The following is a 26,165-nucleotide window of genomic DNA, read 5'->3' on the forward strand; positions in this document are numbered from 1 at the left end:
GATGATGAGCATTTTTTCATGTGTCTTTTGGCAGCATAAATGTCTTCTTTTGAGAAGTGTCTGTTCATATCCTTTGCCCACTTTTTGATGGGGTTGTTTGTTTTTTTCTTGTAAATTTGTTTGAGTTCATTGTAGATTCTGGATATTAGCCCTTTGTCAGATGAGTAGGTTGCGAAAATTTTCTCCCATTTTGTAGGTTGCCTGTTCACTCTGATGGTAGTTTCCTTTGCTGTGCAGAAGCTCTTTAGTTTAATTAGATCCCATTTGTCAATTTTGGCTTTTGTTGCCATTGCTTTTGGTGTTTTAGACATGAAGTCCTTGCCCATGCCTATGTCCTGAATGGTAATGCCTAGGTTTTCTTCTAGGGTTTTTATGGTTTTAGGTCTAACATTTAAGTCTTTAATCCATCTTGAATTAATTTTTGTATAAGGTGTAAGGAAGGGATCCAGTTTCAGCTTTCTACATATGGCTAGCCAGTTTTCCCAGCACTATTTATTAAATAGGGAATCCTTTCCCCATTGCTTGTTTTTCTCAGGTTTGTTAAAGATCAGATAGTTGTAGATATGCGGCATGATTTCTGAGGGCTCTGTTCTGTTCCATTGATCTATGTCTCTGTTTTGGTACCAGTACCATGCTGTTTTGGTTACTGTAGCCTTATAGTCTAGTTTGAGGTCAGGTAGTGTGATGCCTCCAGCTTTGTTCTTTTGGCTTAGGATTGACTTGGCGATGCGGGCTCTTTTTTGGTTCATATGAACTTTAAGGTAGTTTTTTCCAATTCTGTTAAGAAAGTCATTGGTAGCTTGATGGGGATGGCATTGAATCTATAAATTACCTTGGATAGTATGGTCATTTTCACGATATTGATTCTTCCTACCCATGAGCATGGAATGTTCTTCCATTTGTTTGTATCCTCTTTTATTTCCTTGAGCAGTGGTTTGTAGTTCTCCTTGAAGAGGTCCTTCACATCCCTTGTAAGTTGGATTCCTAAGTATTTTATTCTCTTTGAAGCAATTGTGAATGGGAATTCACTCATGATTTGGCTCTCTGTTTGTCTGTTATTAGTGTATAAGAATGCTTGTGATTTTTGTACATTGATTTTATATCCTGAGACATTGCTGAAGTTGCTTATCAGCTTAAGGAGATTTTGGATTCATTTAGTTTAAGAAAATAAATCATTACAATCTTCGCAATATTTAAAAGTTAACAATATCACAAAACATAGAGGTGAAAAAGACATGATCTTTTTATTAATTATAGCTCTATAATTATTTTTAATTATTTTTTCCTAGGTTTTCTTTTTTTTTTTTAGACAGGGTCTCACTGCATTGCCCAGGCTAAAGTGCAATGGTGCGATCTTGGCTTACTGCAACCTCCACCACCTGGGCTCAAGAGATCCTTCCACCTCAGTCTCCTGAGTAGCTAGGACCACGGGCACATGCCACCACGTTGGGCTAATTTTTGTATGTTTTTATAGAGACAGGGTTTCACCATGTTGCCCAGGCTGGTCTCAAACTCCTGAGCTCAAGCAATCCACCGACCTTGGCCTCCAAAAGTTCTAGGATAACAGGCATGAGCCAGATTACTGCCTGGCCCCTAGTTTTCTTTTGGTTTTATATGCATTGATTGTCTCCATTTGACAATTCTCTAATATCCTTTTCTATAGAGGTGTAGAAGGGTAATTGACAGTATCCTCTAGCATAGTTGATGGAAATTTGCTTTTTTATTTTTGACAGTTTACATAGATTTCTTTCCAATTCTCAACTGTGACTAATTAATATAATTTTTAGGATTATTATCACATGTGGGGAAACTCCTATTAAGAGTCACATCTGAACTACAAGATTTGAGAGCATTTCAATTTTCTGTGGAGTGACTGCTCTTAAATATTGTTTGAATTGACCATTCAAAGTATTCCTAGAAGACTTCCCAACTGAGATGGGCAGCAATAGTTTAACTATACATGGAAGAAATTTCAAAATACACAAATATATCCCAGTCACTCTTTAACAAGAGCTCAGAAATGTCTACTGCCACTATATGGTTACAACAGGAAGGGAAAGTACACAGAAGGTGCAGCTGAAATGGAAACAGATGGTAGTCTTAACTGACTATGGTAAAATATTTTTGTGGCCGGGCATGGTGGCTCACACCTGTAATCCTAGCACTTTGGGAGGCCGAGGTGGGCGGATTGCCTGAGCTCAGGAGTTTGAGACCAGCCTGGGCAACATGGTGAAATCCCATCTCTACTAAAATACAAAAAATTAGCCGGGCGTGGCGGCATGTGCCTGTAGTCCCATCTACTCGGGAGGCTGAGGCAGGAGAATCACTTGAACCTGGGAGGTAGAAGTTGCAGTGAGCCGAGATCGCACCACTGCCTTCCAGCCTGGGCGACAGAGCAAGACTCTGTCTCCAAAAAAAAAAAAAATTGGAAATTTAACAAAAATATATAAATGTGAAGAGATATTTCTGTGGTTCCTTTTTTGGAAGGTACCCCTTCAATTAAGTTTCATAGTTATTCTGCCTCTGACCTAGCTCTTTTGATTTTTTGCATTCTTGAATGAGGTAAAGCAGACTTGGGAAGTTGTTAGACACTTAATAAGTAATCAACAAATATTACCAGAAAAATGATAGAATTGTGGATAATTTTTTAAGCTGGTTGTTGAGTATTTGTGTGTGGAAGGGAGGGGTTTGTTTTACTTTGTGTTTAAAATTTTCCCAGTAAAAGTATGTTTAAAATCACATGAGATAAATATAAAATAATTTAACTTTTTTCTATGCTGGAATTCTCTTAATAGATTATGTTATTTCTTTTTTTTTTTTTTGAGACGGAATCTTGCTCTGTTCCCCAGGCTGGAGTGCAGTGGCACAATCTCGGCTCAATGCAACCTCCTCCCACGGTCAAGCAACTCTCCCGTCTCAGCCTCCTGAGTAACTTGGATTACAGGTGCGTGCCACCACACTTGTCTAATTTTTGTATTTTTAGTTGAGACGGGGTTTCACCATGTTGGCCGGGCTGGTCTCAAACTTCCGACCTCAAGCGATCTGCCTGCCTCAGCCTCCCAAAGTGCTGGGATTACAGGCGTGAGCCACTGTGCCTGGCAGATTATGTTATTTCTAAATAATAATAGCTATTATTAACAATTTTTATTTTTAAGCAAAAACACCTAGTAGATACAAAAACAACTTACAAATATTTCAAATACTATAAAACAATACTATGAATTGGCCCTTTTTTAAAAAAAATTGCTTTTTAAGATATTACACGTACCTGAAACAAAGCACCTTAGGTTTGGATTTTGTTGGAGAATCTGCAACCTCCCTGGTGGTGAGCACATAGAGACATGTGCTGTGTAAGACATCAGTAACACTGCTGGGCTCCCCTAAGGGAGCAACAGGCTTGCTAAAGAAGCTGATGCAGATTCCACCCTGTGTAACAGTGATGCATCAAACCCGAGAATTTCTACCAGTCAAATAAGCATGCATAATGGTTTCTTTGAAGATGCATGTTTCCCCATTCCAAAATATATAGTTGGTGTATGAGAAAAATTTAAGTTGTATTCCTACCTCAAAGAAAATTCTAGAAAAAATTAAAGATGGAATAAAGAATAAAAGTTGAAGTCATAAAATAAAAATAAACTGATGAATATTTTTGTGTTCTCTGAATAGGAAGGATATTTTCAGTCCAAAGGTAGTGCAGCCAGAGTGCTCCAACAAACCTTAACTAATGCATGAGTTCTGCCTGTGTGTTTTCCTATATAGAGGTGAACATTTCATTAAGAATTTTACTCTGTGGTAGATGTATGGTCAGCATTTTCGTCTCTTCAATGACAACATTTTTCTTGTGAATGTTTTTCATGCATTCGTCCAATTTTGCAGCTTTCTCACATTTTTTCTTATAAAATCTTTGTGTTGATGCTGTGCCACAGAATTTCTTGAACACATATTTTAGTGAATTGGAGTTTCCTGGACCAGCAGTTTGCAGGTGGATTCGTGGATGGTGGGAGGCCCGGGGGTTTTCTTCCAGGCTTTAAATGTTCCAAAAGCCTTCTATTTATTGTCATAGAGACCACTGATTCTGGCAGATGTGGCTTTTCTGGGAAATTTTTGTGTGTGTATCCCTGTTCTCTCTGGTTCTCTGATCCAAGATGAATCTGGAAGAGCTTCTGTCACCAGCCCTGCACTCCCCAGGCCCTTCAGCACCTGCATCTTCATGTGAGCTTTTCACCTCAGTATGTTTTTGCTGGACCTTTCTGAGATGTGCTGCTAAGAGCCCTCTAGATATTCTCTGTGCTTTTTCTCTCTGCATTCCATCCTCATGACTTCTGCTGAAGCTCAGCTTCCACAGCTCTGTGCTCACTCAGTTGTTAGATTTTTGGGTTGAAGATTTTGCATTTCCTGGTGAGTTCCTCCTTTTCAGGAAGTATCGTTTTGCTGATACTCTTAGATTTGCTGTTCATAAGGGACTTTGATATTCTCTTTGCATTTTCTTAATTTTAATTGCTTTTCCTTTTGACTCTGCAGGATTTATGTGACCTACTTGCTGAAAAAAAAATGGGGCAATTTTTTTTAATCTTCTATATTTTGTTCCTAATTTTTCCTTGTTGCATTGTTTGCTGTCTCAGAGGAGAAGGAGAAAGAGGGTAAGGCTACCTACCAATGTGCTCATACCAAAGAGGTATATCTGGTGTTGCTAATCAGAAGCCTAATGCAACTCTGATTCTCATTTTATTCAGAAGCTGTCTTCCCATACTTCTCGAGGCTGTTTTAGTGTTTTAATCTGATAGACTAGAATTTGATGAAAATGCCTGTTGTGTTGCTTTTTTTTTTTTTTTTTTTTTGAGTCAGAGTCTTGTTCTGTCACCCATGCTGGAGTGCAGTGGTGTGATCACAGCTCACTGCAGCCTCGACCTCCTGGGCTCAAGCAATCCTCCCACCTCTACCTCCCAAGTAGCTGGGACTATAGGCTCACACCACCACACCTGGCTAACATTTTATTTTTTGGTAGAGACGGAGTCTCACTACATTGCCCAGGCTGGTTGTGCATCTTTTTCATTCATTGTGCTGAGTACACAATGGACCCTTTCGAACTGAATACCTGTGTTCTTCAATTCAGAGAAATTTTATTTTTATGTAGTTTCTATATGATTTTCTCCTCTCTAGTTTTTATCTTTGAATTTGAGTTATTCTGGGAATTCAGTTGTGGACTGAATACATGTCCTGTCTTTTCACTACAATTAAAATCCATACATATTTCTTTTTTCGGTGTCTGGGAAATTTCCTTAAATGTATAACTTCCAGCCATTTAAAATTGCAGCTATTCTAATTTCTCATTGGGTGCAATGGCTCATGCCTGTAATCTCAGCACTTTGGGAGGCCGAGGTGGGGGCATCACTTGAGGTCAGGAGTTTAATACCAGCCTGGCTAACATGGTGAAAACCTGTCTCTACTGAAAAAAAAAAAAAAATAGCCAGGCGTGGTGGTGCATACCTGTAATCCCAGCCACTCAGGAGGATGAAGTGGGAGAATTGCTTGAACCCAGGACATGGAGGTTGCAGTGAGCCAAGATCTCAACTCTGCACTCCAGTCTGGGCAACAGTGAGACTCCATCTAAAAAAAAAAGAAAAAAATTCTAATTTCCAAGAGCTGTTTCTTGTTTTCTGATTGTTTCCTTTTTCATTTAATACTATGCTTATCTCTGGATGCCTTTGATTTATCCTCTGAAAATAATAGTTTTATTAAAAACTATTTTTTATTTAACCTGTTCCCTGGGAAGCTTCACTGGGAGTCATTGGGTAGAAGGGCATTTGTTTTGTTGGGATAGCTACATAACAGTCTGATACTGAGTCTTATGGTTTATGCTAAGTGGTTCTTCACAAGTTTCCTTGGTTTTCCTGGCTGATAATGTTTGCATAGAGGACAGACAAAAGGGGGCTGGAACTGACTTGTTAAAAATAGACATAAAATGAATTCTGTTTTCAGCTGTCACTGATGCTCGCAACTGCACATGATGTCCTGGGCCATGGGTGAATCCTTTGAACTTAATGCAGAGAATGTCTTGTGAGTAGATATGTGGAGATGTGTGTATGGAGTCTTTCAGCCTTTTTGTTAAGTGGCACCTTACCTCCATCAGTCATTGTATGCAGTGTCATAGTTCTGAGTCCTTTCTAGGTTCCCTGGGGCAGACTGGTTTGCTGCCTTTGCCCTCTGAAATAAATTACTACTTCTCCACCTACTTTTGTCTCCCAAAGCTTTCTCAGCTGTCTAATGGATATAATACTAGATAATATCTTACAAAGCTGTTGCATAGATTAAACGAATTTATATATGTAATATGCGTGGCACAGCACCTGGCATGGAGTAATCATTCTATAAATGGTAGTCATTAGTATTATACAACTTCTTACTATCCCAGACAGTCCTGGTCATATTAATTACCTGGATAGTGACGCCAAGAAAAATCTCTACTGCTGCCTTTGGGACTTACTAAATTTATTTTTATTCATTTTAGCAAAACAAAAAATTGAGAGAAATGAAATAAATTATTGCTTTAATCCTACCATTACACTGTCTTAATTACCAGAAATGTGTGATAAATTATAACATCTGATAGTTAATCATTATTCAATATTCTTTTTCAAGAATATTTTGACTGTTTTCATACCTTAGTCCAGAAAATTTTACAGTCATTTTGACTGGTCTTCCCTAATTTCCTTCACCCTTAAAATACTCTTAAGATTGGCCGGGTGCAGTGGCTCACGCCTGTAATCCCAGCACTTTGGGAGGCCGAAGCGGGCGGATCACCTGAGGTCAGGAGTTCGAGATCAGCCTGGGCAACGCAGTGAAACCCCGTCTCTACTAAAAGTACAAAATTAGCCGGGCATGGTGGTACATGCCTGTAATCCCAGCTACTCGGGAGGCTGAGGCAGGAGAATTGCTTGAACCTGGGAGGCGGAGGATGCGATGAGCCGTGATCATGCTGTTGCACTGCAGACTGGGCAACAAGAGTAAATCTCTGTCTCACAAAAGAAAAAAACAAAAAACAAAAAACAAGATTTTGATTGGAATTATACTTAAGTAATTTTCAAATCTGGGGAGAAGTTATATCTTTACAGAACTTATTTTTTCAATCCAATAACAAGGTCAGCTTAACATATGCTTTTTCTTTCTCCTCAGTAAATATTTGCATTTTTCAGGTAGGCCCTACACACTTACTAATTTAATTTCTGTGTATTTTATATGTTCTTGTTTTACATGTTGCTACTATAAATGGGACATTATTTTATTTTTATAGTTGACTATTGCTATATAGAAAACATATATTTATGTATTCCTTTTTAAGTGTCCAAATTACTTTTTTGATTCAAGTGGGTTTTCCGGGTAGAGGAAAAAGTTTCTCTTTCAAATAATGATCATTTTACCTCCTCTAACATTTATGACTAGTATTCTTTTTCTTATCTCATAGCATTGCTTATGACTTCAGAAATAATAGTAGTGGTTACAAATATGTTTATTTTATCCTTCACTTGAATAGGAATGTCTTTAGGATTGTTATGACTGATATTTGTTGGCTGCACATAGACATTCTTTAAACAAGTGTCCCACTGACTTGTGTTTTGCTTTTGCTGCTTTAAGCTAGAATATCCCAGGAAGTACACACACAATCTCTCTCTCACACACAACTCTCATAATACACTCATGAAAAGAAAAGAGTTCTTTGAGATTCTAATATCTGGGACCTTTGTGGTAGATAATCAAGCTCTATCCTCAGAGGAAAAAAAATTGGACATTTTGATTTGAAAGTGTCAGGATCCAGAGGCAAGAAGAAGAGGAAAGGAAAATAAAGAGATTCTGGATCTTTGGAATTATGTGACACACATTCCTGGTACCACTTCCAGGTTCATTTGCTTTCTACATGATTCCATTTTATGATCACAGTGAAGACTGTAAGCTATGATTTAAAAAAAACTACTTGGCATTATTTTATTCTATTAGTACGAATCAAGCTGAACTCGTGAACAGTGATTGCTGTATCATAAGTTCAAAAGTTATTGAATAGGTGGGACTGTTTTCTCCTATACCAAACAGTCCTGACTGTATTACTTCTTAGGTTCTTTGATCTATGTTTTAAATATTGTTTTCTACCCTTCCTCTACATTCTGGTAACACCAAATGCTGGCAAGGATCTGGAGAGATTTGATCATTCATACACTGCTGGCAGGGATGTAAAATGGTGCAGCAACTTTGGAAAACAGTTTGGCAGTTTCTTTAAAAAGTAAACATGTTAAACCCTATGACCCAGGAATTGCAGTCTTGGGTATTTCTCCCAGAGAAATGAAATCTTATGCTCACAGAAAAACCTGTACATGAAAGTTCATAGCAGCTTTGTAATAGTTAAAATCGGGAAACAACCTAGATGTCCTTCAACATGTAAATAGTTAAACTGTGGTACATCCATACCATGGAATGCTACTCAGCAAAAAAAAAAAAAAAAAAACAAAACAACTATTGTTACATGAAATAACCTGGAAGAATCTCCAGAAAATTATTGAGTGAAAAAAGCCATCCCCAAAAGGTTGCATACTGTATTATTTCAGTTATATAATGTGAGAAACAGGCTCACCCATCCAAACCCAAAGAATGGACTCAGAGGCACAGAGAACAGTGAAAGTGAGACTTTTAATAGTGGTCTTGCAAGATTGGATGTCTGGTAGGCAGGCATACTTGGGGCAGCTTCAGCATGTAATTTATCTCCTAGCCTGCAAGTCCCTCCCCTAGTTCCTCATTGATCAAGTACTATGGGGTTACAATCTGCCCAGTCACCTAAGTTTCATTATCTACCTTATAAGTTTATACCCTTGTCCCCTTCCCTGCTTAAGTTTCGATTTCACAATAACGAAACTTTCTTCCCTTTGATGGGCTGACCCTTCCTCTACATTCTGTTCACTTATCATGACTTTCTAGGAGCATGAGCCGTGTAGTTTGTTACATCCGCAGGCTGGCTGCCAGTGCATAGATTTATCATGCCTTGAAAATGGACCATTTAAGATGTTTTCTCACATATAACGTTATTGAAATGACAAAAATAATAGCAATGGAAAACTCAGTGCTAGGTAATAATTAAGGAGGAAGCAGGGCTAGAAGAGAAGTTATGGCTATAAAAGGACAACAGAAGAGATCCTTCTGGTGATAGAAACATTCTGTATCTTTGTAGGAGATCGGTCTGGGTGGTGGGAAAAGTTACAAAAATTATAGGAAAAATGCAAACCTTCTTGGAAGGCCAGGAGTTTTTGCAAAAGCTTCGAAAGAAAATTTGGCTGAAGGCAGCTGAATTCTCTCGGGGTAGACAACAAGGAAGTGTAAGAGAGTTTATCTAGATAAGTTAGTTTACTTAGGCCTGGAACCTGGCCTTTAATCATCCGCATGCAGGACTGCTCTCTCCATGGGCGGGGGAGGGGTGGGGCGACCATATTAATTACCCCAAGTTGTGTTGACTCAAAGCCATTGTCATTAAATCTGTACTAAATAAATGCCCACAGCGCAGGCTTGTTGGGGCTGCTGTGACTCTTTATGGCACCCTCCTTGGTGTCTATGAGCAGGCTGGTCCGCTAGCTGCGGGCCCAGGCAAAAAACCTGTGTCTGCGTACATTTTTTCATCCGTAGTTCGACCAGGGTCAGACCCGGCATTTGGTGCCCTTTGTGAGGAACACTGCCACAGATTGCAATGGAACCCTCGAAAACGAAGGTGAAGAGACAGCGCAGTCAGAAAGTCACAGTCATTGATGCCCTCTCAGGATTTCTAAGTTTGAGGGAATTGTTCAGGCCAGGGTTTCATCATGGGACAATAGTTATCAGTTCAACAGCAACAATATGTAAAAGTATTGAAACAGCTGCTTAAAGCTAGTGGAGCCTCAGTTTTGCAGGCTCAATTAAGGGACCTAATGCAAACTGTTGTTTCCCATAACCCATGGTTCCTGGAAGAAGGTACGCTAGACGTAGAGCTCTGGGAACAAGAGGGGAGAAATCTTAAACAACATCATGCACAAGGGCAGTGGGTCCCAGTAACATCTCTAACATTATGGGCTTTAGTTATGGCTGCTTTGGTCCCACTCTACACAGAAGAGCCTAAAAAGGGAAGAAAGGAGGAACCATCACCTACCTTACCGCCTCCTTCTCCCTCAGCCCCACCATTAATGGGCAGAAATACCAAAGAGGAAACAGTTTTTTCCTGAGCCCCCTCCTCCAATAAATTGGAAAAAAAGACAAGGGATACGCTACAGCTATGGGACCCTGTCTTAGGCAAGCAGCATTAGAAGGGGAGCTCTTAGCCTGCCCGGTAATGCAAGATCAACAAGGCAATCTGGTGTATGAACCCGTTACTTTTGACGCTTATAAAGAGATAAGAAAAAGCATTAGAAAAAACGGAGCCACTAGCCCATTTATGAAAGGGCTAATTGAGGTCACTCTGCAGACCTCTTTCTAATAATGGCCACTGTTATTCCTCCCCTACCCCTAACGTGGCTCTCTCAAAATCCTATTTGGGTAGAACAGTAGCCTTTAAAGGGAGAGAAATTACAAAGAGCTCATGAATTAGTTGAGGAGCAATTAAAAGCCGGCCACATAGAACCATCAGACAGCCCTTGGAAATCGCCCATTTTCATCATTCCCAAAAGCTCTGGTAAATGGAGACGTTCTACATGACTTACAGGCTATCATGCTAATTTGCAACCTATGGAGCCCCTTCAACAGGGCCTCCCTTCCCCTGCAGCGATTCCTCAAGATTAGCCTATAGTCGTTATTGACTTAAAAGACTGCTTTTATACTATTCCCCTTGCAAAACAGGACAGAGAAAAATTTGCATTTACAATACCAGCTATCAATAATGAAAGGCCAGCTTGCTGATTTCATTGGAAAGTACTTCCTCAAAGAATGCTGAACAGTTCTACCATGTGTCAGTATCATGTGAATCAGGCTTTGCTCCCCATTAGAAAAGAATTTCCTAGTTGCAAGAGTATTCTTTTATGGATGATATTTTACTAGCAGCCCCAATGGAACCAGTACTTTTAAGTTTATATGCCTCTGTCGTAAAGAATACACAGTTAAGAGGTTTAGTCATCGCACCTGAAAAAGTACAAATGTCCTCCCCTTGGAAATATCTTAGATACATACTAACTTCCCAGTCAGTAAGACCTCAAAAGTTTAAATTAAATACTAGCAACTTACACACCTTAAATGATTATCAAAAATTACTAGGTGATATTAATTGGCTTCACCCCACCTTGGGCATAACTACTGATAAGTTACAAAACCTGTTTTGTATCCTAAAGGACAACATAGCCCTAGAGTGTCAGGTATTTAACTCCTGCAGCAAAAAGGGAAATTAAGGAAATAGAGCAAGCTATTTCTCAGAGGCACATAGATCACATAGACCCAAAATTTCAGTTCAATTGTTTGTTTTTCCTGCTAAACATTCCCCAACAGTATTAATAGGACAGATGGCCCCAGGGCTGTGCTTCCTAGAATGGGTTTTTTGCTCACATACCAGAACTAAAACTCTATCTCCCTATATCCAGCTAGTTAGTAAAGTCATCTATTCTGGCCGCAGATGATACAGTCAGTTGCTAGGTTATGACCCTGATGACATCAGAATTCCTTTGAGCAAAAAACAATTCGAAGCAGTATTGCCCCTATCTCTAGATCTTCAAATGGCACTCTCTGATTACACAGGCCATATAGAGCATGCCCTTCCTGCTGACAAACTAATTCAGTTCTTATCTCATACTACTGTAGTTGTGCCTACAAAAGTAGTTCACTCACCCATACCCAATGCGTTTAACACTTTTTACTGACAGCTCTGGTAAAAATGGAAAAGCGGCAATTTGGTGGAAACCACATAATTCCCTCATTTGTTCTGGATTTACTAGCACTCAGCTAAGGTTAGAGCCTTAATATTGGCCCTGGAAACTTTTTCCACTCAGCCCATCAATACTGTTAGTGACTGTGCTTACTCTGTTTATTTACTGTAGAACCTTGAAACAGCCCTCATTAAGTCCACTCTCGAGCCCACCCTGTGTGCACTTTTTCTTCAGCTTTAACAATCGCTAGGTCAAGTACACATCCTATTTTTATCACACATATTGGAGCCCACAGCTCACTGCCTGGACCATTGGCTTATGGCAATGAACAAGCAGACCTGCAAGTTATGATGTCACTACTTGACCAAGACACCCAATCGCATCAATTTTTCCACCAAAATTGGAGAAACTTAACTAAACAATTTAAACTTACCCAAAGACTAGCTAAACAAATTATCCTGCAGTGCCCAGATTGCCAGTTCACAGGCATGTCCCCTCCTTCAACAGGTGTTAACCCTAGAGGACTAGAACCTAATCAGTTATGGCAAACAGATGTTACTCACATCCCTGAATTTGGAAAACTAAGATAGGTACATGTATCCATGGATACCATTTCTCAATTAGCATGCATGCTTTTCCTGGAGAGTCCACCCAATATGTTATTAAACATCTTCTCTTAACTTTTGCATTTATGGGGCAGCCCACAAAAATTAAAACTGATAATGGTCCAGTTTATGCCAGCTCACAATTTTAACAATTTTATCACACGTGGACTATCCAACCTTCCACAGGCATCCTGTATAACCCCCAAGGACAGGCCATAGTAGAATATGTCCACTCCACCCTTAAAAATATGCTCAGAAAACAAAAAAGATGGAATATGAATAAGGACCCTGCAACACTACTAGCACAACCCTTATTTACCCTTAATTTCTTACATGATAAATTTCAATCAACTATAGAAAAGCACTTTTCTAAAATGTCTCAAGACATAAAACCTGCAGTTTTATGGAAAGATGTAAATAGTAATGTATGGTGTGGTCCAAATGAATTGCTAACATGTGGAAGAGGATATGCTTGTATTCACACCCCCTCAGGTTCTCTTTGGATTCCAGCAAGACACATCAAACCTTACCATAGTGTGGCTAGGACCCAACCCGGTACCAGAAATAAAGAAAATGGCTCTACAGGACCCACAGCCCTGGACAGTGTGGCTTCCTCAGATGACACAGGCTGACACAGGCCCCAGATGTAATGCTGAAGAAGACAAGTCAGAAGACTGAGCGAATCCTGCCCCGGACACAGACGCCATTCACTCCAGATAATTTGTTCCTTGCTATGCTTTATTAACCTTTTTAAATTCTCTCACTCTGCCTGCAACCAGTACCTGCTACACTCTATTGGGTCCATCTTCTAAATCTGCCTTTCTTCCGCCCTGTTACCTGGGCAGACACTCACTTCCCAGCCTCTAGTAATGTAATTGCTTGGCTGGAAGGGGTTAACATACCCCCATTGGGGTTCCTTAGTAACGGCACACATTGAACTGAGGTGCCAAGTAACACTACATGTCACTCATTCATTGGAAAAGAATGTTACTGATTATACTCATGTTTGTCTTGTTACTAATTCTAGGATGCAAAGCCAGAATACAAGCAGTGACCACTATGCCTAACAAGCCTGTTGCTGCACACATCTGTACTCTTCATTCAACAAAACCTGATGCAAAAAAACAGGAAAAGGGGCAGACGTAGGAGATTGGTCAGGGTGGTGGGAAAAGTTATAAAAATTATAGGAGAACCACAAACCTTCTTGGAAGGCTGGGAGGTTTTGCAAAAGCTTCTAAAAAAAATTTGGCTGAAGGCAGTTGAATTCTCCCAGGGTAGATAACAAGAAAGTATAAGAGAATTGATCTAGATAATTAGTTTACTTAGGCCTTGGAACCTGGCCTTTAATCATCGGCAGGCAGGACTGCTCTCTCAGTGGGGAGGGGGTGACCATGTTAATTACCCACAAGTTGTGTTGACTCAAAGCCTTTGTCATTAAATCTGTACTAAATAAATGCCTGCAGTGAAGGCTTGTTGGGACTACAGCTGCTGTGACTATATACAGCACCCTCCTCGGTGTCTATGAGCAGCCCGGTCCCCTAGCTGCAGGCCCGATCAAAAAACCTGTGTCTACGTACATTTTTTTCATCTGTCGCTTGGCCAGGGTCTGTGGGTCAAACCTGGCATATCTTGACTGTAGTACTATCAATGTCCTGGCTAGGATGTGGTACCATAGTTTTGTAAGGTGTCACCACTGGAAAAGTGATACATGGAATCTCTAATTCTTTTTTTGAAACATTTATTGTAATATAATTCACACACCATGCAATTCACTCATTTAAAGTGTACACTTCCATGATTTTTAGTATGTTCACAGATATGTACAACTATCACCACAATCAATTTTGGAATTTTTTTTATCACCACAAAATGAAACCTTGTACACTTTAGCTATCATCCTCCTATCCTCATGTAACCCTCCACAACCATAAGCAACCACTAATCTCTTTTCTGTCTATGTAGATTTCCCTCTTCTGGATGCTTAATATGAATGGAATCATATAATATGTGGTATTTGTGACTGGTTTATTTTACTTACCATGTTTTGATGGTTCATCCATGTTGTATGCATCCAGCATTTTATTCCTTTTTATGGCTGAATAATACTCCATTATGTATGAACATACCACATTTTATTTACCTATTCATCAGTTAATGAACATTTGAGTTGTTTCCACCTACTGGCTATTATGAATAATGCTGTGATAAACATTCACAGACAAATTTTTGAGTGAACATGTTTGCACTTCTCTTGAGTATATATCTAGGAATGGAATTGCTGGGTCATATGGTAACTCTATGTTTAATCATTTGAGGAACTGCCAAATGGCATTCCACAATGGCTGCATCCTTTTATATTGCCACCATCAGTGTTTTAGGTTTAGTATTTCTCCACATTCTTGTGAACTCCAGTTATTACCTGATTTTTAAATTCTAGCTATCCTTGTGGTTGTGAAGTGGTATTTCATCATGGTTTTGATTTGCATTTACCTGATGATGAATGATATTTGACATATTTCCATGTGCTTATTGGCTGTTTATATATCTTCTGTGTAGAAATATCTATTCAGATCATTTGCCCATTTTTAAATTGGGTTGTCTTTTTATTATTGAGTTGTAAGAGTTCTTTGTATTCTGGATACAAGTCTTTTACCACATATATAATTTGTAAATATTTTCTCCATTGTCTTCTCTTTATCAATGGTATTCTTTGAAGCAAAGAATTTTTTTTCTTTATTTTTTGTTTTGTTTTGTTTTAGAGACAGGGTCTCGCTCTGTCACCCAGGCTGGAATGCAGTGGCACGATCATAGCTCACTCCAGCCTTGACCTCCCCAGGCTCAGGTGATCCTCCCACCTCAGCTTCCTGAGTAGGTGGGACTACAGGTGTGCACCACCATGCCTGGCTAATTTTTGTATTTTTTGTAGAGACAGGATTTCACCATGTTGCCCAGGCTGGTCTCAAATCCTGGGCTCAAGCAATCTGCCTGTGTTGGCCTCCCAAAGTTGTGGGATTACAGGCATGAGCCACTGTGCCTGGTTAGCACAGAAGTTTTACATCTTGATGAAGTGCAATTTATTTCTTATTTTGTTGCTTGTGCTTTCGATGTCCTATCTAAAAATTGTTTCCCAAATTCAGTGTCACGAAGATGTACCTCTGTGTTTTCTCCAAAGAGTTTTATAGTTTTCACCTCTTACATTTATTTAGGTCCTTGACCCATTTTGAGATAATTTTTTTTTTTTTTTGGCGATGGCATCTTGCTCTGTTGCCAGGCTGGAGGGCAGTGGCACGATCTCGGCTCACTGCAACCTCCGACTCCTTGGTTCAAGTGATTCTCCTGCCTCAGCCTCCCAAGTAGCTGGGATTACAGGCATGCATCACCATGCCCAGCTAATTTTTCTATTTTTAGTAGAGACGGGGTTTCACTATGTTGACCAGGATGGTCTCGATCTCCTGACCTTGTGATCCATCTGCCTTGGCCTCCCAAAGTGCTGGGATGAGATAATTTTGTATATGGTGTGAGCTAAGTTCCAGCTTCGTTCATTTGTATGTGGCTGTCCAGTTTTCCCAGCACCATTTGTTGAAAAGACTGTTCTTTCCCACTGGACAGTCTTGGCACCCTTGCTAAAAATGAGTTGACCATGGATGTATGGATTTATATCTGGACTCTCAGTTGTATTACATTGATGTGTATGTCTCTCCTTGTGCCGGTACGACACTGTTTTGATTGCCATCGCTTTGTAGTAAGTTTTAAAACTGGTGAGTCCTCCTACTTGATCTTTTACAAGATTGTCTTGGCTATTCTGGGTCCCCTTCAGTTCCATATGAATTTTAGAACCCGTTTGTCAATATCTACAAAGAAGTTATTCTGATAGGGATTTGGATAGGGATGACATTGAATTTATAGATCAAGGTGGAGAATTTTGTCATATAATGATGTGAAATCCTCTGACACATGAACATGGGATATTTTTCCAGTTATTTAGATCTTTAATTTCTTTCAACAATATTTTGTAGTTTTTCAGAGTATAAATTTAGCACTTCTTTTCTTAAATTTATTTTGATGCTATTATAAATGGAATTCTTAATTTCACTTCTGGATTATTCATTGTGACTAGAAATACATTTGATTTTCATATATTAGTTTTTTTGTTTGTTTGTTTGACACATTGTCTCACACTGTCGCCCAGGCTGGAGTGCAGTGGCATGATCTTGGCTCACTGCAACCTCTGCCTCCAGGGTTCAAGCAGTTCTCTTGCCTCAGCCACCCGAGTAGCTAGGGTTACAGGCACGTGCCACCAGGCCTGGCTAATTTTTGTATTTTTAGTAGAGATGGGGTTTCACCATGTTGGCCAGGCTGGTCTTGAACTCTTGATCTCAAGTGATCCGCCTGCCTTGGCCTCCCAAAGTGCTGGTATTACAGGCGTGAGCCACTACGCCAGACCAATTTTCATATATTAGTCTTGCATCCTGCAGCCTTGTGAAGCTTGTTTTGGGTCTTAGTTTTTTTTTTTTTTTTAGTTAATTCCCTGGGATTTTCTATATACAATATTATGTCATGTATGAATAGTTTTACTTTTTCCTTTTCAATATGGATGCCTTTTATATCTTTTTGTTTGTTTGTTTGTTTGTTTTTGAGATGGAGTCTCGCTCTTGTTGCCCAGGCTGGAGTGCAATGGCATGAACTCAGGTCACTGCAACCTCCGCGTCTCCCAGGTTCAAGCAATTCTCCTGCCTTAGCCTCCCAAGTAGCTGGGATTACAGGCGCCCACCACCATGTCCGGCTAATTTTTTTGTATTTTTAGTAGAGACGGGGTTTTACCATGTTGGTCAGGCTGCTCTCAAATTCCTGACCTCAGATGATCTGTCCACCTCGACCTCCCAAAATGCTGAGATTACAGGCATGAGCCACCATGCCTGGCTGCCTTTCATATCTTTTTATTGCCTGATTGCCCTGGCTGGAACCTCCAATTCATTGTTGAATAGAAGCCTCAAAGAGGACATCCTTGCCTTGTTCCTGATCCTAGGGGGAAAGCATTTAGTCTTTAAATATGATGGTAGCTGTGGGTTTTTCATAGATGTCCTTTATCAGGTTGAGGAAGTTTCCTTCTCTTCTTAGTTTATTGACTGTTTTTATCACAAAATGGTGTTGGAGTTTGTCAAATACTTTATCTGCGTCTATTAAGATGATCATGCAATTTTAATTTGTTATTGATAGAATAAAGTATATTACATTAATAGATTTTTGTATGCTAAACCAGCCTTGCATTCCTCGGAGAAGTTTCACTTGGTCATGGTGTATAATGCTTTGTATATATTGCTGGATTTGGTTTTGTAGTATTTTGCTGAGGATTTTCGTGTCTATATTTAGAAGAGATATTGGTCTGTAATTTTCTTTTTTTGTGGTATCCTTCTCTAGTTTTGTAATTAGTGTAATATTGACTTTATTTTATACATAAATTCATAAGTTGCATATATTTATGGTGTACAGTATGATGTTTTGAAATATATTGACTTCATTAAAATGAGGTCAATATTACTAATCCCAAAACCAGAAAAGGATATCACAAGAAAAGAAAATTGGGAAATATTCCTGTTCTTCTGCTTTTTGGAAGAGCTTGTGAAGAATTTGTATTAATTTTTTGTTACATGTCCGGTAGAATTCATTGGTGAAGAATTCATGGCACTTGGGCCTCAGCTTTCCTTCATGGGTAAGTTTTTGATTACTGATCGAATCTCTACTTGTGATATTTCTATGAAAGTTTCTATTTCTTCTTGAGTCAGTTTTGGTAGCTTGTGTCTTTCTAGGAATTTGTCCATCTTGTCTAAGTTATCTAATATGTTGGTGTACAGTTGTTCATTGTGTATTTTGTAATCTTTTTTTATTTCTGCAAGGTTGGTAGAAATGAACCCTCTTTCATGTTTTATCTAGCAATTTAGGTCTTCTATTCTTCTTGGCCAATCTAAGATAAAGGTTTGTCTATTTGTTGATCTTTTTAAAGAACCAGCTTTTGGTGTCATTGATTTTCTCTATTACTTTCCTATTCTTTATTGTATTAATTTTTGCTCTGTTCTCTACTATTTCCTTCCTTCTGTTTGCTTTAGGTTTTGTTTGCTATTCCCCCCGGGGTTAAGGGTGGAATGTTAGGTTATTGATTAGAGATCTTCTGTCTTTTGTTTAGGTATTTATTTATTTATTGAGACAGGGTCTCACTCTGTCGCCCAGGCTGGAGTGCAGTGGCGCAGTCTTGGCTCAATACAACCTCAACCTCTCGCACTCATGTGATCCTCCAACCCCAGCCTCCTGAGTAGCTGGGACTACAGGCGTGCACCATCATGCCTGGCTAATTTTTGTATTTTTTTGGTAGAGACAGGGCTTCACCATGTTGCCCAAACTGGTTTCGAACTCCTGAGCTCAAGCATCCACCTACCTTGGCCTCCCAAAGTGCCGGGATTACAGGTTGGTGTAAGCCACTACACCCAGCTTTGGGATTTTTTTTTTTTTTTTTTTGAGACAGAGTTTCACTCTTGTTGCCCAGGCCGGAGTGCGATGGTGCGATCTTGGCTCACTGCAACCTCTGCCTCCTGGGTTCAAGCGATTCTCCTGCCTCAGCCTCCTGAGTAGCTGGGATTACAGGCATGTGCCACCATGCCTGGCTAATTTTGTATTTTTAGTAGAGACAGGGTTTCTCCATGTTGGTTGTTGGTCAGGCTAGTCTCGAACTCTGGACCTCAGGTGACCCACCCGCCTCGGCCTCCCAAAGTGCTGGGATGACAGGCGTGAGCCACTGCACCTGGCCATGAGATCTTTTGTCTTTTAAAAAAATGATTTATTTTTTAAATTGACAAAGATTGCATATATTTATGGTGTACAATATGACATTTGAAATATATGTATGTTGTAGAATGGCTAAATAAAGCTAATTAATATGGGTATTACTTCACGTACATTTGTCATTCTTAATATAGGCATTTATAGTTATAAATTTTCCTCTAAGTGCTGCTTTAGCTACATCCCATCAGTTTTGGTATGTTGTGTCTTTATTTTCATTCATCTCAGAATACTTTTATTCTTTTCTTTCTTCTTTGAACCATTTGTTATTTAGAAGTATGTTACTTAATTTCCACATACTTGTGAGTTTCCCAAACTCTTTCCTGTTATTGATTTTTAAGTTCATTCCATTTTGGTCAAATAATCTATTCTGTATGGATTTTATTTTTTTAAATGTATTATTTTATGGCCTAGCATATGATCTATCCTGGAGAATGTTCCATGTGCATTTGAGGACAATGTATATTGTGTTGTTGGGTGGAGTGTTCCATAGATGTCTCTTGATTCTAGTTAGTTTATTGTGTTGTTTTCTACTTCCTAGTTGATCTGCTATCTATGTTGAGAGTGAGTTATTAAAGTCTTCAACTATGATTGTTGAATCATCTATTTCTCCCTTAATTTCTGTCAGTCTTTGTGTCATGTATTTTAGTGCTCTGTTATTAAGTGCAAATTGGTGGATCTTCCTAATGAGTTAATTGTTTTATTATTACAAAATGACTCTCAACTATGTGTAGTGGCTCACACTTGTAATTCCTACATTTTGGGAGGCTAAGGTGGGCAGATTGTTTGAGCTCAGGAACTTGAAACTAGCCTGGGCAACATGGCGAAACCCCGTAACTACCAAAAAATATTCAATTATTAGCTGGGCATGGTGGCATTTGCCCATAGTCCCAGTGACTCCAGAGACTGAGGTGGGAGGATTGCTTGAGCCCAGGAGGCAGCGATTGCAGTGAGCCAACATTGTGCCACTGCACTGCAGCAGAGTGAGAGACCGTGTTTCAAAATAAAATAAAAATTCTCATTTCTAGTAATGTTTTTTGTTTTAAAGTCTATTTTATCTCACATTAGTATAGTCACTCCAGCTTTCTTGTTCTTACTGTTCTCATGATATTATCTTTTTCCATTCTTTTACTTTCAATCTATTTATATCTTTGAATCTAAGTGAGTTTCCTCTAGACAGCCTATACTTTGGATCATTTTATTTGTGAAAGAAGCTTTGTTGGATATAGGATTATTGTTGGATATAGGAGTCTTGACTCACAGTTGTTGTTGTTTTTTTTTCTTTGAGCACTTTGAATACATTATCCCACTGTTTTCTTACCTCTATGGTTTCTGAGAAGCCAACTATTAATCTTATTGGGGTTCCCTTACAAAATAATGTCATTTTTATGTTGCTGCTTTCATGATTTTGTCCTTGTCTTCAACTTTTAGCATTTTTTCTCTGATGTATCTGTTGTGGCTCTTTTCATATTTAACCTACTTGGAATTCATTGAGCTTCATATATATGTAGATTTTTGCTTTTCAATGAACTTGAGAAGTTTTCAGCCATTATTTCTTTGAATATTTTTTCTGCTCCTTTTTCTCCTCTTTGGTACTCCCATTATGTCTGCATCGGTGTAAATGATGGTGTCCCACATTTCTCTCGGCTTTCCATTTTTCTTCTTTTTTCTCTTTGTTCTTTGGCTTACATAGTCTCTATGAATATACAAGTTTGCTTTTTCTTTCTTCTGACAATTCAAATATACCATTCAGCCTCTGAGTTTTTAAAAATTATATTTATTATAACTTCTAAAGTCCAAAATTTCCATTTGATTCTTTTCTATAATTTTTTTCTTTATTGATATTCTCTATTTGATGCAACATTGTCATACCTTTCTTTACTTCTCAGTCATGTTTTCCTTTAGTTCTGTGAATCTGTGAATAATGGCTAATTTGAAGTCTCTTTTTTTTGTTGTTATAAATCTGTTCTCACAGGCAGTTTCTGTTGTCTGCTTTTTTTCCTAGTGTATGGGTCATGCTGTTTCTTTGCATGCCTTGTAATTTTTTGTTGCAATCTGGACATAATAGGTAATATATTGTAGCAACTTTGTGTATAGGTACTGCCCTCCCTCCAGGACTTATTGTTATTTGCTCATTTATTTGTTTAGTGACTGGCTGGGTTATTTTAATGAAATGTATTCCTGCATCCTCCCTCCAGCGTAAAACCTCTGTGTTGCTCCTCGGGGAGATGCAGCATCCTACAGTCACCATGGGGTAACATTGGTTTTGGTAGGGTTCTCTTCCTCTTCTTCCTTGACCACTTCCAGGTATTAAACTCCACTAATTCTTGCTGATTGCTCTATTGTTTTCAACAGTTCTCTGGTTTATAAATAGCTCTACAATGTAATCCAATCAAATTCTGGCTCTCTTGAAGGAATAGTTTCTGAGGTCAGTGTTTGATATTTGTTCTAATCCCTAGAGGGCTCCTCTAAGCTGTTTTATTCCATGGTTTTCCTGAAAACTAGGCAGCCTTCAGTTTGTCCTGCATTCCAAATCCCAGTTGGACTGTCCTTCCAGTTGACTTCTGTCACAATCTCCAGTGTTCTTGAGAGCACCCTTAGGGTTGAATGTCTCCACTATCTGTTGCAGATGAAGTCAGCTCCTTTGTGAAAGGATTAAGAGTTTCCTGTTTTACAGCTTGCTTCTCACATCAGGCAAAATCTCTAAGCCAAAGCTCTGGAGTTACAAGTGGGAACAATGGCAAACTTCTCTTTTAGTGAGCTCTAGAAGCTCAGTGCTTGGTAGAGGATTGAGAGCAGCAGACTGAGGTCCTCTTGTCTTGCCTCTCCTGGTAAGGCACGGAACCATCACCTTTCCAGATTGAGCAAGGGTGCTAAGGGGCCCAGTATTCTCAATGTGATGAGTTCAAGGTAGAGCCTCTGTCCCAATGGAAGAGGAGAGCCCCTACCTCTCAACTGCACTAGCCCAGTGCTTAGCTTCAACAATAGATAGCTGAGGACAGGATGAGAAACAGTGATGTCTTGCTCTTTACAGGAAGGGGGCCCTCCAAGTAGAAGTTGAGGAAGGGGGATAAGTTGGAGAGGGAGCCTGTGTTCTTGATTATAGCAGTCTGGAGTGAAGTCTGTCTTGCTGAGCTGGGAAGGGGGTGGGAGCAAGTGGTCTTGGTTTATATACCACAGATGCTTTCCTTTCTTACAGGATTTTCAGATTTCCTTTGATATATGTTTCTTCATTTGCTGTTGGCCCTTGGGACTATCTCCATAGGCTTTAAGTGATTTTTAAAAATATTTTTTATCAGTTTCATATGAGAGCAGGCCAGTGGAGCTCCTCATACTGTCAAGCCAGAAGTACTATTCTTTCTTTTTGGAGACACAGTCATGCTGTGTTGCCCAGGCTGGAGTGCAGTGGCACGATCTCGGCTCACTGCAGCCTCCACCTCCCTGGTTCAAGCATTTCTCCTGTCTCAGCCTCCCGAGTAGCTGGGATTACAGGCGGGTACCACCATGCCCAGCTAATTTTTTGTATTTTTAGTAGAGATAGGGTTTCTTCATGTTGGCTGGTCTCCAACTCCTGGCCTCAAGTGATCTGACCACCTCGGCCTCCAGAGTGCTGGGATTACAGGTGTGAGCCACCATGCTTGGCCAGGCCAGAAGTACTATTATTTCTTATAACTACATATGAATCTAAAATTATCACAAAAGGAAACTTCTTTTAAGAAAAAGAAAAGAATCAGAACATAAATATACAGCATGGCAAAACTACATCTAAAACAAGTATTATAGGTCTCGTGGTGGAAATATTGGACCCACAAGAAATGTTGTCAATTATCTCTGATATTCTGAACCATTGATATCTGCAAAATGATTACTAGGTATGTGCAGTGAAGGCTATTGATGTTACCTTGTATATCTGCACACTCTGTACAAATGCTGTTAAATGATGTAATAAAAAGTTAAAAAGGAAATTAATGAATTCATATTTAATAAATTTTAAAAATGGAGAAGGTAAAACTTTCTTACAGAAAAATGCCAGTTGAAATCATTGAGAAAACAGTAGTATTGGACAATTACCACTTGCAACCATCATAGTAAAAACTGATAACAGGCAAAAATCATCAGATGATATATTGAAGGGAAAAGTTTCGTGAAGAACATGATGTTTGCATGGCCTGAAAGTATATCCTCACAGATTGCTTACTAGTTGTAAGGGGAAAAATAGCAACTACATAGTGGTCATACTAGATGACACCTTGACCAGTTGGCTATAATTAATATCCTCAGTGAGGGGCAGAGAGCCATCATGTGCCTCTACATGTCATAATCAAAAACACTTATAATGACACTGATAGTATTTTGTCTGGTCTAACCTGCATCTAATCATGAAGAAACATCTGACAAACCAAAATTAAGGAACATATTATAAAATAAGTGGCCTCGGTTCTTCAAAAACATCAATATCATAAAGACAATGGCTGAAAAACAATTCTAAATTAAAGAATAAAGGGACATAACATCTGAATGCATTATGTGATCCTAGACTGGATATTGAATTTGGACAATTGACAAAATGTGATAAGGACTGTAGATTTTTAAAAAAGTATTTTATCGTGGCTGGGCGCAGTGGCTCACGCCTGTAATCCCAGCACTTTGGAAGCCCCAGGCGGGTGGATCACGAGGTCAGGAGTTTGAGACCAGCCTGGCCAAAATAGTGAAACCCCATCTCTACTAAAAATACAAAAAATTAGGCAGGCGTGGTGGTGGGCGCCGGTAATCCCAACTACTCGGAGGGCTGAGGCAGGAGAACCGCTTGAACCTGGGAGGCAGAGGTTGCTGTGAGCCAAGATCATGCCATTGCACTCTAGCCTGGGCGACAGTGCAAGACTCCGTCTCAAAAAAAAAAAAAAAAAAAGTGTTTTATCAACATTAACTTCCAGATTTTTATAATAGTACTATTAATGTCGAAGAAAATTCTGGTTCTTAGGAACTATATACTGAAATATTAAGGGATAAGGAGGCATGATACATGCAACCTACTTGCCAATGATTCAGAAAAAATAATATGTAAACATATGTCTCAGACAGAGAATATGGTAAAACAAATATTATTCTTTCAATTTTCTATAGGTGTGAAATGATACCGAGATGTCTTGCTTCTGCTTAGGATTTTTCACTCTCCTTTAGCTTGTAGGAAGTAACAAATGTTAGTTATACCTGTCTTAAATTCCTCCTCAGTTGCTCTTAAATAAATCAATTTTGACAATGATTTTAACATGTAGATTATTGTAAAAGAGGTTAGACGATATAACCTTCTAATAAGATTGTTACAATTATACCTACCTACTGCACTACAGACCAGTTCCTTTAATGAATACAATCTGGTTCTAATATTTTTGGTTGTCTATGGTGTTTTCAAACCCCTTTTTAATCACCACAAGTGATTGAACCATCAGTAGTTTTGTTCAGTGGCCTGACATGGAATAATACTATTAATATGATCCAAATACACTGAACTGAACTGCGATTCTCCAAATCTTTCTAGAAAGAAAATAGGATGTGTAGCAAATTACTCACAATGTTTAGTAATAACACCAAAAACTACTGTCATCAATGTACTCATAAGGCAAATGCATTTTGCTTGAAAGGGAGAATGTCCATATTCTAAACAAATTATGATAGCTTCCTTTAAAGGAGTCAAGCAGCTTGTGCTTATGAACCAGTGACAGAAATGAGCCACCGTCTTTTGTCCTGTGCTGCAACAGGCTGCTTTTTCTTATGGGCTAGTCCTTTATACTTTTTCAGAATCAAATGCTCTTTATTTTGCTCCCATAACTCCCAGGCGATGACTATGACACCAGGTTGCTAAGAGCCATTTTCTTCCCTGAAGAATATTCTATTTTAAAATGCCTACAAATCTATTTCCTACTTCATCAGAAATTGTTAATGAGAATATTCCAGTTCCATATCTTTTTTTTTTTGAGACGGAGTCTCTCTCTGTCGTTCAGGCTGGAGTGCAGTGGCGCGATCTTGGCTCACTGCAAGCTTCGCTTCCCGGGTTCATGCCATTCTCCTGCCTCAGCCTCTCTCTACAGGCCTCAGCCTCACTACAGGCCTCAACCTCTCAGTACAGGTGCCCGCCACCCCGCCCGGCTAATTCTTTGTTTTTGTATTTTTAGTAGAGATGGGGTTTCACCATGTTAGCCAGGATGGTCTCAATCTCCTGACCTTGTGATCTGCCCGTGTTGGCCTCCCTAAGTGCTGGGATTACAGGCATGAGCCACTGCACCCGGCCCAGTTCCACATCTTAAAACCAGAGCATTTAATTCAAACCAAATATAGTTCTTAATAATAGAATTGCATTGGAAGTATCTGTGCTTTACTAAACCTTAATAAAATTTTGTGCTGTGTATATATGAACTCTTCTGCCCATGTTGAATGTTCCTTAAATCAATTAGAGGCTCACAGTAGTCAGGATGAAAATATCCACACTGATACTTTCCCTTTTTTGAAATTTATAAGTATCAGATAATGTTTCTAAACAGGGGTTCCAAACTGATGCATTTAATTTGCCTCTTGGTGGCACACCCTTGGCCAAGAACACAGTCTCTAGAGTCTTAAATGCTGTTAGCAGCCAATGTTCAGATAGATGGTTCTATAAATTACCATTCAAAAACAGTAAGACAGTCAATGGAGATCTGATGAAAAATTTTAGTTTTGAAAACAAAACTAGACTTCTTTGATACATAATGATAATGAGTTGAAGGAAGAATATCAACATAATGTCACTGATACAGATCTAGAAATCTATTATGATGTCATTTGGGAAAAAGTCTAAAAATATTAAATTTAGGTAGGTTGTCAATGCAATGATGGGCCCTCT

At 39.1% G+C, this 26,165-nt stretch overlaps 1 long non-coding RNA gene across 1 annotated transcript; it reads left to right on the plus strand.

Annotated features, from left to right (window-relative positions):
- The first annotated feature begins 296 nt into the window (after positions 1-296).
- On the plus strand, positions 297-24,215 carry LOC134761528 (uncharacterized). Its single transcript, XR_010140229.1, has 2 exons — positions 297-4,640; positions 5,980-24,215. It is a non-coding gene; the product is annotated as an uncharacterized LOC134761528 (long non-coding RNA).
- The last annotated feature ends 1,950 nt before the right edge of the window (positions 24,216-26,165 follow it).

The sequence above is a fragment of the Pongo abelii genome, chromosome 5 (assembly GCF_028885655.2).
Source record: "Pongo abelii isolate AG06213 chromosome 5, NHGRI_mPonAbe1-v2.0_pri, whole genome shotgun sequence".
Lineage (NCBI taxonomy): Eukaryota > Metazoa > Chordata > Mammalia > Primates > Hominidae > Pongo > Pongo abelii.